Genomic DNA, 13,853 nt, shown 5'->3' on the forward strand with positions numbered 1-13,853 from the left:
GTAGAGTTTTACTTGCCTCACAGAGGGTTGGACTAGAACCGTACAATTCTATGATTCTACTTGGAACAGAAAGGTGCGAGTTCAAATCTCTGCTCAGCGATGGAGATCTTGGAGTGGCTTTAGCGAAGTCACACTATCGCAGCCTGAACTACTTCACAGCAAGGGCCAAAGTGAGACATTTTGGCTCCTGAGGTGATCCACAAAATGCTTCCCTCCCCTACTGGGAGGTGGTGGGAAAAAAAAAAAGAAATAATCAGAAATGTTTTCAGAAAAAAACGCCTTCTGAGAAATTTCATCTCAACTCTAACCCTTGCTAATTGGGAGCAACTGTGCTAACTCTGAGATAGTTTTGTGGCTGTGTTAAGTAGGTTCCCACGAAGCAAAACACAGTGATAGCAGCAAGACATTTTATTGAACTAGCAGAACTGGACAACAGGGGCAAAGCAACTGCTTTATACATTTCTGAAGACCTGGGCCACTCCCACTCCCAGTGTGATTGGTTGTCTAAATTCCCAAGCTGTGAATCATAACTCAGAGTTTAAGGGCCAATGGCAGTGGCCCAAATTCTGAAATGTTCTGCGATTGCATATCATGTAATGAATCAGAAAACAGGGGCTCAGAATCCCCAGTCCAGACTCAAGCTCAGGCAAACACAGACCACTGAATACATAACAGTTATAGTGGGAGAGATTAAGAAGAGGGGAAGGAAAGAGAGAAGAAAAAAACCTGTGGTGCCACAAAGCGAAATAGATTACAGAAGGGAATAAGGTAAAGGGACCCCTGACCATTAGGTCCAGTTGTGGCCGACTCTGGGGTTGCGGCACTCATCTCGCTTTATTGGCCGAGGGAGCCGGTGTACAGCTTCCGGGTCATGTGGCCAGCAGGACTAAGCCGCTTCTGGCGAACCAGAGCAGTGCACGGAAACGCCGTTTACCTTCCCGCCGTAGCGGTACCTATTTATCTACTTGCACTTTGATGTGCTTTCGAACTCCTAGGTTGGCAGGAGCAGGGACCGAGCAACGGAAGCTCATCCTGTTGCAGGGATTCGAACCGCCGACCTTCTGATCAGCAAGTCCTAGGCTCTGTGGGTTAACCCACAGCATCACCCGCGTCCCACAGAAGGGGATACTTCAGTGCTATTTTTCTGAAAAAAGAGGTGCCACAACTCTCCATGAATACCTTCTTGTTCTCTTAGAATGGGAATGGAGAGGTGCCTGAACTGAGTTCCTGTGAGTTCCCCCCGAGAAAAAGCCACAGAACCCTTCATCTCATCCCTCTTGCATTAAACTCTTCTCAGGTTTAAAACTGAATTAATCCCAGTTGAGCACAACCTAGGAATAGTCATCAGCAACATCTATGCTTTAAAAAAGTTAATAGAAGTTATGGGGGGGGCGGCATTTTCATTTGACTTACGGAAACCCTTCCCCCCGCCCCCATTCCTTGTGAACATTGCTCCCCTCCCATTGTTCTATTAGTCACAGTAGGGAAGCCTTCCTCTATTAAACGGGGGGGGGGGGGCTTTTTAATGAAGAATCTTTGACTCTCAGAATAAGACAATTTCCCCTTCGTGATTGGAGTTAAGATAATCAGAACTGACAACGTATTTTATTCCCTAACTCGAACAAATCTAATTTGCCTCTCTCCAAAGTCCTTCAAAGTATGACATTAGTTCCACAATGAGCTGCAAGAGCTGCTCAGGGAACGATTGTGCATAGAAAATTGAGAGTTGCCGAGAACCCAGGGAGTCAGCGGCGTCTCTTGCAAACTGTCCGCTGCAAAATGCCTTCAGGCAACCTAGTTTACTTGGAGGCCTGCCACCACTGCTCAGGGTCTCTTTGCAAAATCTATTTCAGCGACCAATTGTATTTTTAATATTTTCTTGGGAGCCACACAGAGTTGCTGGGCGGCATATAAATAATAAAATCAATAAAATTATTATTGCACATTGTGTGGGAGGCTCAAGGCTGCAATGAGTTGAAAGTGTTTATTTGCGTGCCTTTTTTTTTTTTTTGCTTTTAATTCCCATTCCCACAATCAGCTCTGATTGATTCATCCCTGCTTCAGGTTCAGATTTCACTGTTTGATTTTTTTTTACTTTTTACCTGGCCTAATTCTTTGCTTGTCTTTTCCCGGATTCCATATCCTGGATTGATCTCTAGTATCATGCATCAAGGTGCAGAGGAACCTGATTCCTGGAATATTGCTGTGGTTTGTTAGCTATCACCTTGCCAACAAAGGTCCGTATAGTAAAAGCTATGGTTTTTCCACTAGTGATGTATGGAAGTGAGAGCTGGACCATAAAGAAGGCTGATCGCTGAAGAATTGATGCTTTTGAATTACGGTGCTGGAGGTGACTCTTGAGAGTCCCATGGACTGCAAGAAGATTAAACCCATCCATTCTTAAGGAAATCAGCCCTGAGTGCTCAATGGAAGGACAGATCCTGAAGCTGAGCCTCCAATACTTTGGCCACCTCATGAGAAGAGAAGACTCCCTGGAAAAGACCCTGATGTTGGGAAAGATGGAGGGCACAAGGAGAAGGGGATGACATAGGACGAGATGGTTGGACAGGGTTCTTGAAGCTACCAGCATGAGTTTGACCAAACTGCGGGAGGCAGTGGAAGACAGAAGTGCCTGGCGTGCTCTGGTCCATGGGGTCACGAAGAGTCGGACACGACTAAACGACTAAACAACAACAATTGTTAGCTACATTCCTCTCTTAAACCGAAAGACAGTGGAGAATAATGCAGAAATATTTAACTAGGGGGCTGATGGGGTTTAAGTGGGCCAATATAGGATCCAGCAATGGTTGCCATTCATTTATTTTTAATCTTGCATCTATTCTGAGTGACGTGTTTAAGTTAGTTTGCATGTTTATATCTCATTGGTCTTTCCTCGTAATCCGTATTTGTATACAGTGGCACCTCGGATTACATACGCTTCAGGTTACAGACTCTGCTAACCCAGAAATATTACCTCGGGTTAAGAACTTTGCTTCAGGATGAGAACAGAATTCGTGCTCCGGTGGTGCAGCAGCAGCAGCGGGAGGCCCCATTAGCTAAAGTGGTGCTTCAGGTTAAGAACAGTTTCGGGTTAAGAACAGACCTCTGGAACGAATTAAGTACTTAACCCGAGGTACTACTGTATATTGTTCCTCATTTCTCCCTTCCCCAGGAGCCATTCACGTATAATCCACTCTTGATTTCTGTTTTATATTATCACGCTCATTTCTTTGAAAAGCTGAAATTCATTCACTGGGAGAGGGAGCGAGCCTTATGAACCAGTGTGGTGTAGTGGTTAAGAGTGTTGGACTCGTAATCTGGTGAACCGGGTTCACATCTCCGCTCCTCCACATGCAGCTGCTGGGTGACCCTGGGCTAGTCACACTTCTTTGAAGTCTCTCAGCCACACTCACCTCACAGAGTGTTTGTTGTGGAGAAGGAAGGGAAAGGAGATTGTTAGCCGCTTTGAGACTCCTTCGGGTAGTGATAAAGTGTGATATCAAGTCCAAACTCTTCTTCTTCTTCTTATGAGGAACGGTTGAGGGAATTGGGGATGTTTAGCTGGAAAAAGAGGAGACTGCGAGGAGATAGGATAACCAACTTCAAATATCTAAAGGGCTGTCAGTCACATGGAAGAGGGAGCAAGCTTGTTTTCTCCCGCTCTAGAGGGTAGGATCCGAACCGATGGATCCAAGTTACAAGAAATGAGATTCCAACTGAACATCAGGGAGACCTTTCTGACAGTAAGAGCTGTTCGACAGTGGAACAGACTCCCTCGGGAGTTTGTGGACTCTTCTTCACTGTAGGTTTTTAAGCAGAGGTTAGATGGCCATCTGTCATGGATGCTTTAGCTGAGATTCCTGCACTGCAGGGGGTTGGGGTCCCTTCCAACTCTGAAATTCTATGGTTCACTGGTCTCCTAGTGAAATAAATATTTCCAAACAAATGTGAGCCTCTGGATTTGGCCACCACCTGCATGCTCACTGCGGCAATCTAAGTACCGTATTTTTCGCCCTATAGGACGCACTTTTTCCCCTCCAAAAATGAAGGGGAAATGTGTGTGCATCCTATGGGGCGAATGCAGGCTTTTGCTGAAGCCTGGAGAGCGAGAGGGGTCGGTGCGCACCGACCCGTCTCGCTCTCCAGGCTTCAGGAAGCTCTGCGCAACCCTCGGAGCCGGTCTCCTGCAGTCCCCGGCTCAGCGCAGCTCTGCACGGCCACCGGGAGCCGGGCACAAAGTCCCGCCCCACTCCCGATGGCCGCACAGAGCTGCCTGCAGTCCCAGGATCAGCGCACTTCTCCCCATAGCCAGCCCCACAAGCTCGGGGGACAGCGGGGAGGCAGAGCGCGCCTTCCCGCTGTTCCCCGACCTGGTTCTTCCAGCCCTGCACCTGGGGGGGGGGATATTTTTTTTCTTTATTCCCCCCCCCCAAAAAACCCCTAGGTGCGTCCTATGGGCCGGAGCATCCTATGGGGCGCAAAATACGGTACTTCATTTTCAGTCCTGATGGCATGAGTTTTCACCAGCAGTTATCTGAGGGGTGCATATTCCCATGAACAAAGCAACCCATCTCTTGCTTGTACGTTTTAATTCTCCTCCTGCAACTGCACCCAAGAGTCACAGTGCAACCCTAACCTCATCTACTGAGCAAGAAGTCCTACTGAATTCAATGGAGCTTACTTCTGGGTACCTGGATTGCAGCCTGAGTCCGGGTGTCCTGAGCGATGCGAAAGCGAGGCCAAGCAATGTGTGCATGTTTGCTGTTAGCTATTCAATGCAGGGCTTAGCAATTCATTGAAAGGTCTCATGTGAGATGAGTCAGGTTTATTTTTATATATATAAAGAAGGGAAGATATTTCTTCATTCCCTGGGAACAATAACAGTGAGCTACAGAAGAAAGGCACTGTGTTCCCCTAATAGCAATATTGATATAATGCAATAAAGAGTTGCTTCATTATTTCTTCACAGATACTAATTAAGCTTTCAAATCCTGAGTTTATAGAGACACGGATGAGCCACCAGGCTCCCAAGAATGTGGGTATTTAAAAAATGGAAAACACCAATGGAATGATGGGATGGGTGGGTGGGTGCCTTGTATCAGGGCAGGGGAACTGGATCTGACCAGAAGGACAGATCATTATCTTCCCCATCCATGGTGAGTCAAGTCTAGCAGCTGAGCAGGCAACCCATTTTTGCCCAAAGTGCTTTGCCAACCTGGATGATATTAAATATTTCCCCATTTCTCCATCTAATATTTTGCCCCCGCAGCTCCAGAAGCTACTTTTCTCCTTGCAGGGGGAAGCATACTTGAAATCAGCCTTCCCAAACCGGTTGCTGTCCAGATCTTTTAGGCCACAATTCCCATTGACCTCAGTTGGTACAGCCCTTCCCCACAAGATCCAGGAAGGAGCTTTCTCACCACAAAGGAGACCCCACAACACCTCCTGCTTAGGGAGAAATGACGGGCCGAACATTGATCACTCCTGGACAGTGTTATGTCAGGATTTACGATGTCTCTCCCACACAAGACGTGGCAAGCTGGCATGTTAATGACTCTTAGATTTATTTAGTAATTACACAGTACCTGTGATCCGAGCTCTCCTAGCTCAGTCTTCACTGGATGAACCAGTTGGCCCTACTGGTTGATGTTGTCTGCGCCAGCAGGATATCCTCCACCTTTTGCCCCACCTCCTGCTGGGCTGATGTTGCCCCAGTACGTGGCTCTTCCTCCTGCTCCGAGTAGATTCGGGTGCAGCCAGTCCCTCCTCTTCCTCCTCCTCTTGAGCTGAGTCTGACAGCGGCCGTTCCCCTGCAGCTGGCTCTGTCAGCTCTGTGCTGCTTTGAGAATTGATAGCCTACATCCCAGAGCGAGAGGGGCTTACATCACTCTCAATTTGGGAAGGAATCAAGTCTCTACTCCCCCCAGTCTGTCCTCCTTCCTCTTCGGAGTCTTCACTGTCGCTCTGGGGAGGAACGTCCCTGACATGTTGGATGCAAATGATGTCCTCTTGCCCTCAGGACCCCCCGCAGGAAACGATGCTCTGTGCATCATTTGCCATCAGAGAAGCCTCCTCCTCAACACCCCACTGTTGTGGAAACTGCTACTCACCCCACAAATGTAGGGTTCTGTTGGCAGGAGGTAGAGATGAGAGAGTATGACACAGGAATGAGACCACTAGTCCATCTAGTTCAGTTTTGTCTAGACGGACCAGCTGTGATTCTCCAGGTTTTCAGCCAACCCCATCTGGAGATGCCAGGGATTTAATCTGGGACCTTCTGAATGCAAAGCAGAGGCTCACCACTGGGCTATGACTTTTCTTCACTTTTCTAGCCACATTTATTATATTGTATTGCATTTATTTGGCTTCACCTGCATGCGAAGACTGGCTCCTGTGGATTAAGCAGAGGAGGCCAATAGTGGGTTCAACTGTCAAGAAGGCGGTTTTTGCACACGCTATAGAGGGGAGTGAGGGGCAAATGGAGTTTATCCACCTGGCAAGGTAGCCCATCTAGTGTTGGATATTCATTCCCCGTGTCTGCAGTCATGGGATCGTTGTCTATCACATGACAGTGTATGTTTTCATTCCACAGTGTGGGAAGTGATGGAGACAGAATGTTTTGGTATTACTGTGTTCCATGAAGTGGGACTATTGTCCTTTGTTCTTTCTCTTTGCTGTGTGATGAGAAAGAGGCAGGAGCTAAATCAGAATGCTCCGAGCGTACTATATGTAAATAAAGTAGATTAGCCAAAATGCTGAGTTCTGTTACGCAAATTGCGAATACTCTGCGGATTCCTAAGTGTGCTAATGCCTTTTGGCATTAGTTGCTGTGATGTTCGGGCAGAAGAAAGCTTTTGAAGCTCCCAAATGATCAACCAGAAGGGAGAGAACATGCCAGTCGGACATGTGTCTCTATTGGGGTCCTATACGAGAGTAGGACGCTCCTACCATCTAGGAGAAGGTAATCCGTGGTCCTAAACCTCCGCTGCCTTGCAGGAAGAAAAGGCTAAGGAGCAAACCCTACACAAATCCGGAGCGGAGACCCTAAGACGGCTTGTATGTCTCCTTCTGGCAACTCCTGCAACCAAGCTGGTGCCCAACGTCTTGCTCTCCTTTCTTTTGGGCCACACCAGTGAGGCCGAGAGGGGGGGTCTTGTTGTCCTTATCATGGAGTTTGTCCGTCAATTTCACCAGTTCCACGTAGTCCATCAGTTTCCCTTGCCACAGTTCTTTTGTCGGGATTTCTTTATTCTTCCATCCTTGTGCTATTAAGACTCTTGCCGCCGTTGTCGCATACATGAATATGTTCTTCAATTTCCTGGGGGTGTGTGGCATCTTGATATGAGGCGGCAGCAGATCCAACCCCGTAGCAGGTCCCCAGGAATGGATAGTAGTAGTAGCAGTAATAATAATAATAATAATAATAATAATAATAATAATAATAATAATAATTTATTTGTACCCCACAGCTTCCAACAGAGATTAAAAATACATTAAAACACAAGTCATTTAAAACTTCCCTAAACAGGGCTGCCTTCAGATGTCTTCTAAACCTCAGGTAGTTGTTTATCTCTTTGACATCTGGTGGAGGGTGTTCCACAGTGTGGGCGCCGCCACCGAGAAGGCCCTCTGCCTGGTTCCCTGTAACTTTGCTTCTCGCAGTGAGGGAACCGCCAGAAGCCCCTCGGCACTGAATCTCAGTATCTGGGCAGAATGATGGGGGGGGGGGAGAGACACTCTTTCAGACAAGGAAAAGTTCTTACCAACTGCTTTTCATTCAATATTCACAGAGAGGGGCTTGGAAACGCAGCCTCTTGGAATAATGGTGTTGCCCTGAATGAGTCTCCACCCCCTTCATGCGTCATCACTACAGGTGCTGAGAAGTGCCCTCTGCCTCTGAGCTCTCTGCTCTCCTACTTTCAATGCTCTCTGGGTTCTGGGGGGGGGGGATCTGGAATGCTTTCTAAAGACAGTGTGCCCATCAGCTATTACTGAAATTGAAATACTTTATTGTCACTTGTACAACTTGTATACAGTGATATTACACGAGCACCCCCCACTCAGCTCTCTTAGTCTTAATTCCCCTCGTTTACTGACGCACACCCACCAAACCCAAAAGTCAGTTGCCCTGTTGTTATCTTTTCATTCAGCAGCCTAACAGCCCACGGATAGAAGCTGTTCTTTACCCTGTTGGTGCAACTAATGCTTCTATATCTCCTGCCTGAGGGCAGGAGATCAAGAAAGTGCCGGCCAGGGTGTGAATCATCCCTGAGAATTTTTCTTACTCTCCTGAGGCAACGCTCTTCTGCTGTTTCATCCAGTGGATTCATGGGACAGCCCATAATATCTTGTGCTGTATTCACCACCCTCTGTAGGCACTTCCTATCATATGATGTCAAACCAGCGTACCACACCGTGATGCAGTATGAAAGGACACTTTCTATTGTAGAAGGAGATCATCAAATGTTGCCCTCCTGGTGGTTCCTCCTCCTCCTCTCCCATTATTTCCCAGCTTTCCCCCTCTTCTGCCTCTGAGCTGTGCTCTCCCACAACCCCCTGTTGTGATTCTGAACTGTCTTCTTCTTCTCTCGAAGGGTCAGGCTGGGGAGGCAGTTTCCACCATTCCTCCTCTGCCCAGTCTCAGACACCTGATCACTGAGAAAGCTCCTAAATGCTTTTCAAACTATTGACATGGACTCGTGGAAATGTCAATGTATATATGCTGCTGGCGGGTGGGAGATCATTCGACGTCAATGACAGCCCTTGTTCTGTGAGATAACGATGGCACCAAGAAAAGCAACCACGCCACCAGCCATTGATCATGGAGGCACCTTAATGAACAGAACCTGAAGAAAACTCAATGTGAGACACCACCATAAATCTTGCCTTTGAAGGAGAGAGTGACTTTGCAGCGAGGGACCAGCCAGGCCATCAGTCAGTGTGGAGAGCTCCGAAGACAAGATGGACTTTCGCGCACATGGCTCTTGCAGAGGATGAAATGCTTTAACCGAAAAGCACAACTCATACATGTAGCCCCAGGATAACTTTGACGAGCATTATCTTCCCCAAACAGAAAATATTTGAAGTGAGCTCGTTTTTCATGTGTGACAACCAATTTCAGCCAATCTCCGCAGGGCCCAGGATTCCTTCGCAAAGGCCCTCTCAGGGGGAGCAGATGAATCCTAAATGGATTCAGCTTCCTTTCTGCTGCCTGTTAAATGCAAAATGTGAGTTCCAGAAAGACAGTGATATTGCTCCATAGCTGTGCACTGCATGGAGAAGGACTTCCCTTTTCTCTGTCCTGAGTCTTCCATCATTCAGCTTCATTGTGTTTCCACTAGTTCTAGTGTTATGAACCCCTCTCTATCTTTTAACAACATGTGTTGCCCTGAAACCTTAATGGCTTCAACACTGCAGTGGAATGGTCTCCCTCTGGAGAGCCAGTGTGGTGTTGTGGTTAAGAGCGGTAGACTCGTAATCTGGGGAACCGGGTTCGCGTCTCCGCTCCTCCACATGCAGCTGCTGGGTGACCTTGGGCTAGTCACACTTCTTTGAAGTCTCTCAGCCCCACTCACCTCACAGAGTGTTTGTTGTAGGGGAGGAAGGGAAAGGAGAATGTTAGCCGCTTTGAGACTCCTTAGGGTAGTGATAAAGCGGGATATCAAATCCAAACTCCTCCTCCTCTTCTTCTTGTCTTGCTGCGGTTTGACCCTGTATCTGGCCTGAGTCTCACTGGCCACTTAGCCTGATTGTTGCCTTTGTTTCACTGTGCCACAGGGCAGGAAAGTTCGGCAGGCTCTCAAACAACAGCACCAGAAGATTGTCCAGAAGGGAATGTGGCTCTTGGGTTCCTCAGCCCTGATGTTAACCAGTACCTCTATGGTTCTATGGCTCTATACCAGCTGCACTGGCTCCTGGTGGAGTACAGGATCAGGTTTAAGGTGCTGGTTTTAACCTTCAAAGCCCTATATGGCCTAGGACCCTCGTCCCTACGGGACCGCCTCTCCTGGTATGTCCCACAGAGGACCTTACGGTCTTCAAATAAAAACATCTTGGAGGTCCCGGGCCACAGGGAGGTTAGGCTGGCCTCAACCAGAGCCAGGGCTTTTTCTACCGTGGCCCCCATCTGGTGGAACGCTCTGTCACAAGAGACTAGGGCCCTGCGGGACTTGACATCTTTCCGCAGGGCCTGCAAGATGGAGCTGTTCCACCAGGCCTTTGGCCAAGGCACAGCCTGACCCCCTCTCTCCTTCTGTAATCCTCATACAACTCTAGCCCAATGGTTGCCATTAATTTGACTCTGAATTGATTTTAGAATGTATTTCAATTAATTCATAGTGATTTTATGTAAACTGTGTTATTTTTACTGTTGTTAGCCGCTCTGAGCCCGGCTTTGGCTGGGGAGGGCGGGATATAAATAAAATTATATGATGATGATGATGATGATGATGATGATGATGATGATAGTTTTCTCTCTGTCTGTCACTGGGAAAGCCTCTGGAATTCTCAGTGGTCAAAACCCAGCTTAATGTCTTGCTACATTTCAGGTAAGGAGCAGAGACATTTAGCTGGAATCTGCATGAATTTGTGTCTGAGCTGTTAGCTGCACAACCGAGGGAGTTGTGACGAATTGCTACGAGGTAGGCGAAAAAACCAAGTGGCTCCGAAAACCAGCCAATTAGCCAAATGGAAAAACTCCTACCAGGCCCCTTGCGGCGACCAGCCGAAGCCCATAGCAAGGTCAGTGGCAAAACCTAAAGGGCGGGTGGGTGGGAAACCGCGTCAGCAGCTAGGAAGAAAAGGGGCGAGCAGAGGGCTGCCCCGACCTTATGTGGCCTCTGGAAGGCCCGCCCCTGCCGCCAGCCGATTGGCTGGCGCTGCAGGGGATGCAAATAAGGGAATCCCTTATGTGTGGGCGGGGTCGTGAGCCCGCAACCCCCCCTCCTCCTGAAGTTCGGAATGGGCATTGCGTGGCTATTCCCTCCCCCCCCACAGGTGGAATAAATAAAGACAACGGACACAGAAATTTAGGTTAATGGGCGTAAATGGCCACAACTTTATTGATTACAGGTCAGAAGGGTATTGGCTTTAGGCATTGGCCCCTAACCGACTATCCGGTCTAACCGGGAAGGGTTAAACACCAACAGGGGGAGCCACCCGAGATGCGTATCCCTAGGCGCTCCCCGAGGGGTTACCGCTCGGGGGCGCGCTTTAGGCCCTAGCCTCCGTAGGTTTCGGACGAGGCGTCGCCCCTCGGAGTCCTTTAACGAACTACCCTTCAAGCATTGGGGGAGGTGATGGCGTTCCTCCCCCCCAACCTCATTTGCATAACAATACCCCGGCCAATGCCTACCGCCAAAACCGAGGGAGTTGTGACGAATTGCTACGAGGTAGGCGAAAAAACCAAGTGGCTCCGAAAACCAGCCAATTAGCCAAATGGAAAAACTCCTACCAGGCCCCTTGCGGCGACCAGCCGAAGCCCATAGCAAGGTCAGTGGCAAAACCTAAAGGGCGGGTGGGTGGGAAACCGCGTCAGCAGCTAGGAAGAAAAGGGGCGAGCAGAGGGCTGCCCCGACCTTATGTGGCCTCTGGAAGGCCCGCCCCTGCCGCCAGCCGATTGGCTGGCGCTGCAGGGGATGCAAATAAGGGAATCCCTTATGTGTGGGCGGGGTCGTGAGCCCGCAACCCCCCCTCCTCCTGAAGTTCGGAATGGGCATTGCGTGGCTATTCCCTCCCCCCCCACAGGTGGAATAAATAAAGACAACGGACACAGAAATTTAGGTTAATGGGCGTAAATGGCCACAACTTTATTGATTACAGGTCAGAAGGGTATTGGCTTTAGGCATTGGCCCCTAACCGACTATCCGGTCTAACCGGGAAGGGTTAAACACCAACAGGGGGAGCCACCCGAGATGCGTATCCCTAGGCGCTCCCCGAGGGGTTACCGCTCGGGGGCGCGCTTTAGGCCCTAGCCTCCGTAGGTTTCGGACGAGGCGTCGCCCCTCGGAGTCCTTTAACGAACTACCCTTCAAGCATTGGGGGAGGTGATGGCGTTCCTCCCCCCCAACCTCATTTGCATAACAATACCCCGGCCAATGCCTACCGCCACCCGAGCCGTAAGCCGGCTCGCCGCCAATACCCTCAAACCTGTAACCAATCCCTAACGCCTTGAAAAATATCTGCCAACCAAATATCATTGCCAGCATCAGATAGATGCACGCCATCCCAGCGATAAAGCATTTCCTTGTCAAACCGTATGCATGGGTGCTGGATGACCCGTCCGCCCAACGCGGCCACTCTACGTGCCACCGCGCGCTCCACAATCCTCCTTGCCTTATTCACGGCCGCCAACATCGCCTTTCCAGCAAAGATGACCAAATTATTGCAATGTTTTCATGGGATGCCCTCAACAACTCCAAGTCATTGATAATGTTCCACATCAAGTCCACCCCTTTTCTATAAGGCAGGTCATTCTCGCCCAGCTGGATGACCAGGGCACTGGGTGGGCCCTCAGCAGCGATTTTCCTGGATACGGCTGGGAAAAACTCTTCCCAACGCATGCCCCTCCTAGTGATCCAAGACACTTTGACCCTGCTGGGTAGTCGTAGCTCAGCATCCCAGCCCCTGTGTTCTGCGCGCCGTTTTGCCCAATATACGATGCTGTGGCCGATAACCCACAATCGAACCACATCAGTACCTGAAATGAGAGAATCGGAGAACCGGATCAGGAGGAATGCCAGGGGGGGAAAAAGTGAGGGGAATTTAGAAGGGCTTCCGGATATAACCCCGGTATGCGTTAGATTTCCAACGCCCCATGTCCATAATTCTTTCAGCCGGTAAACCGTATGGTCACCGCCCCGATGCGAAAGGAGTGCGCAGCATACTCCTCTTGGATTGATGACAGTCTGATGACAGATTCAAGACATCCTGCCATAGAGATACCCCATTGTAGATCTCCAGACAAGTTGTCCACACCTCCAGATCTGCCTTGACCGACCTGGGGAGGCGGACCCTGTTGTGCGGGTGTCTAAGACCACTGACAGCCTGGCTAGGCGGGCACGTGCATTGGAGTCGACCTGGAAATCAGAGGCCAAATTAAGGATTTCCAGCCATAGGGAGACTCCGTTGTAGTGTTCCAGAAATCTGATCCCCATCTCAAAATCCGCCTTGACCGACTTGATAAGTCTTACTCTATGGCGCGGGTGCTTGAGGCCCGCTGACAACCTGGCTAAGGGTGAGCGAAATGGGCGGCCTGGTGAAACTACTCTACATGCGAAGTGATCTAGCAAGGACTGGGCCTGTCTAAGAGCGACTTTATTATTATTATTATTATTATTATTATTATTATTATTATTTCGTGAAGGGTTTGACAAATAGTTTCGTTAAGGGCAACTATTTTCCCCACTGGCAGGCGGGCAGATTGAGCTGCTGTGTCAAGCTCTATACCCAGGCAAGTAAGATGCGTTGAGGGTCTGTCTTATCTGCTGTGAGGGGAACTCCCAGCTCCTGGGCCAAAGCTGAGAAGACCTCCAGAAGGGAGGCACATTCACCAGTATTGGGTTTCCCAATGAGTAGAAAGTCACCGAGGTATCAGTTTGTACCTTGAGTGTAAACAAAACTCATGCAGAGCCACACAAAAAGAAAACTTAGATAGTGCTGTGATAAGGTGCTGTTGAGACTACATCTTGCAAAACATCCTGGCTTTAGCTGAACTTATTCATGGTGCTTCAGAGAGACCAGAGGGCATCCCTAAGAGCATATTGGGAGGGAAAGCCCTTAACAGCAGGGCAAAATGTATTAACATGGAAACCATCATTCCTGGAACTGTGTCCTGAACCAGCGAGGTTCCTTGC

The sequence above is a fragment of the Podarcis liolepis genome (genome assembly GCF_965112155.1).
Source record: "Podarcis liolepis genome assembly, chromosome: 12".
Lineage (NCBI taxonomy): Eukaryota > Metazoa > Chordata > Lepidosauria > Squamata > Lacertidae > Podarcis > Podarcis liolepis.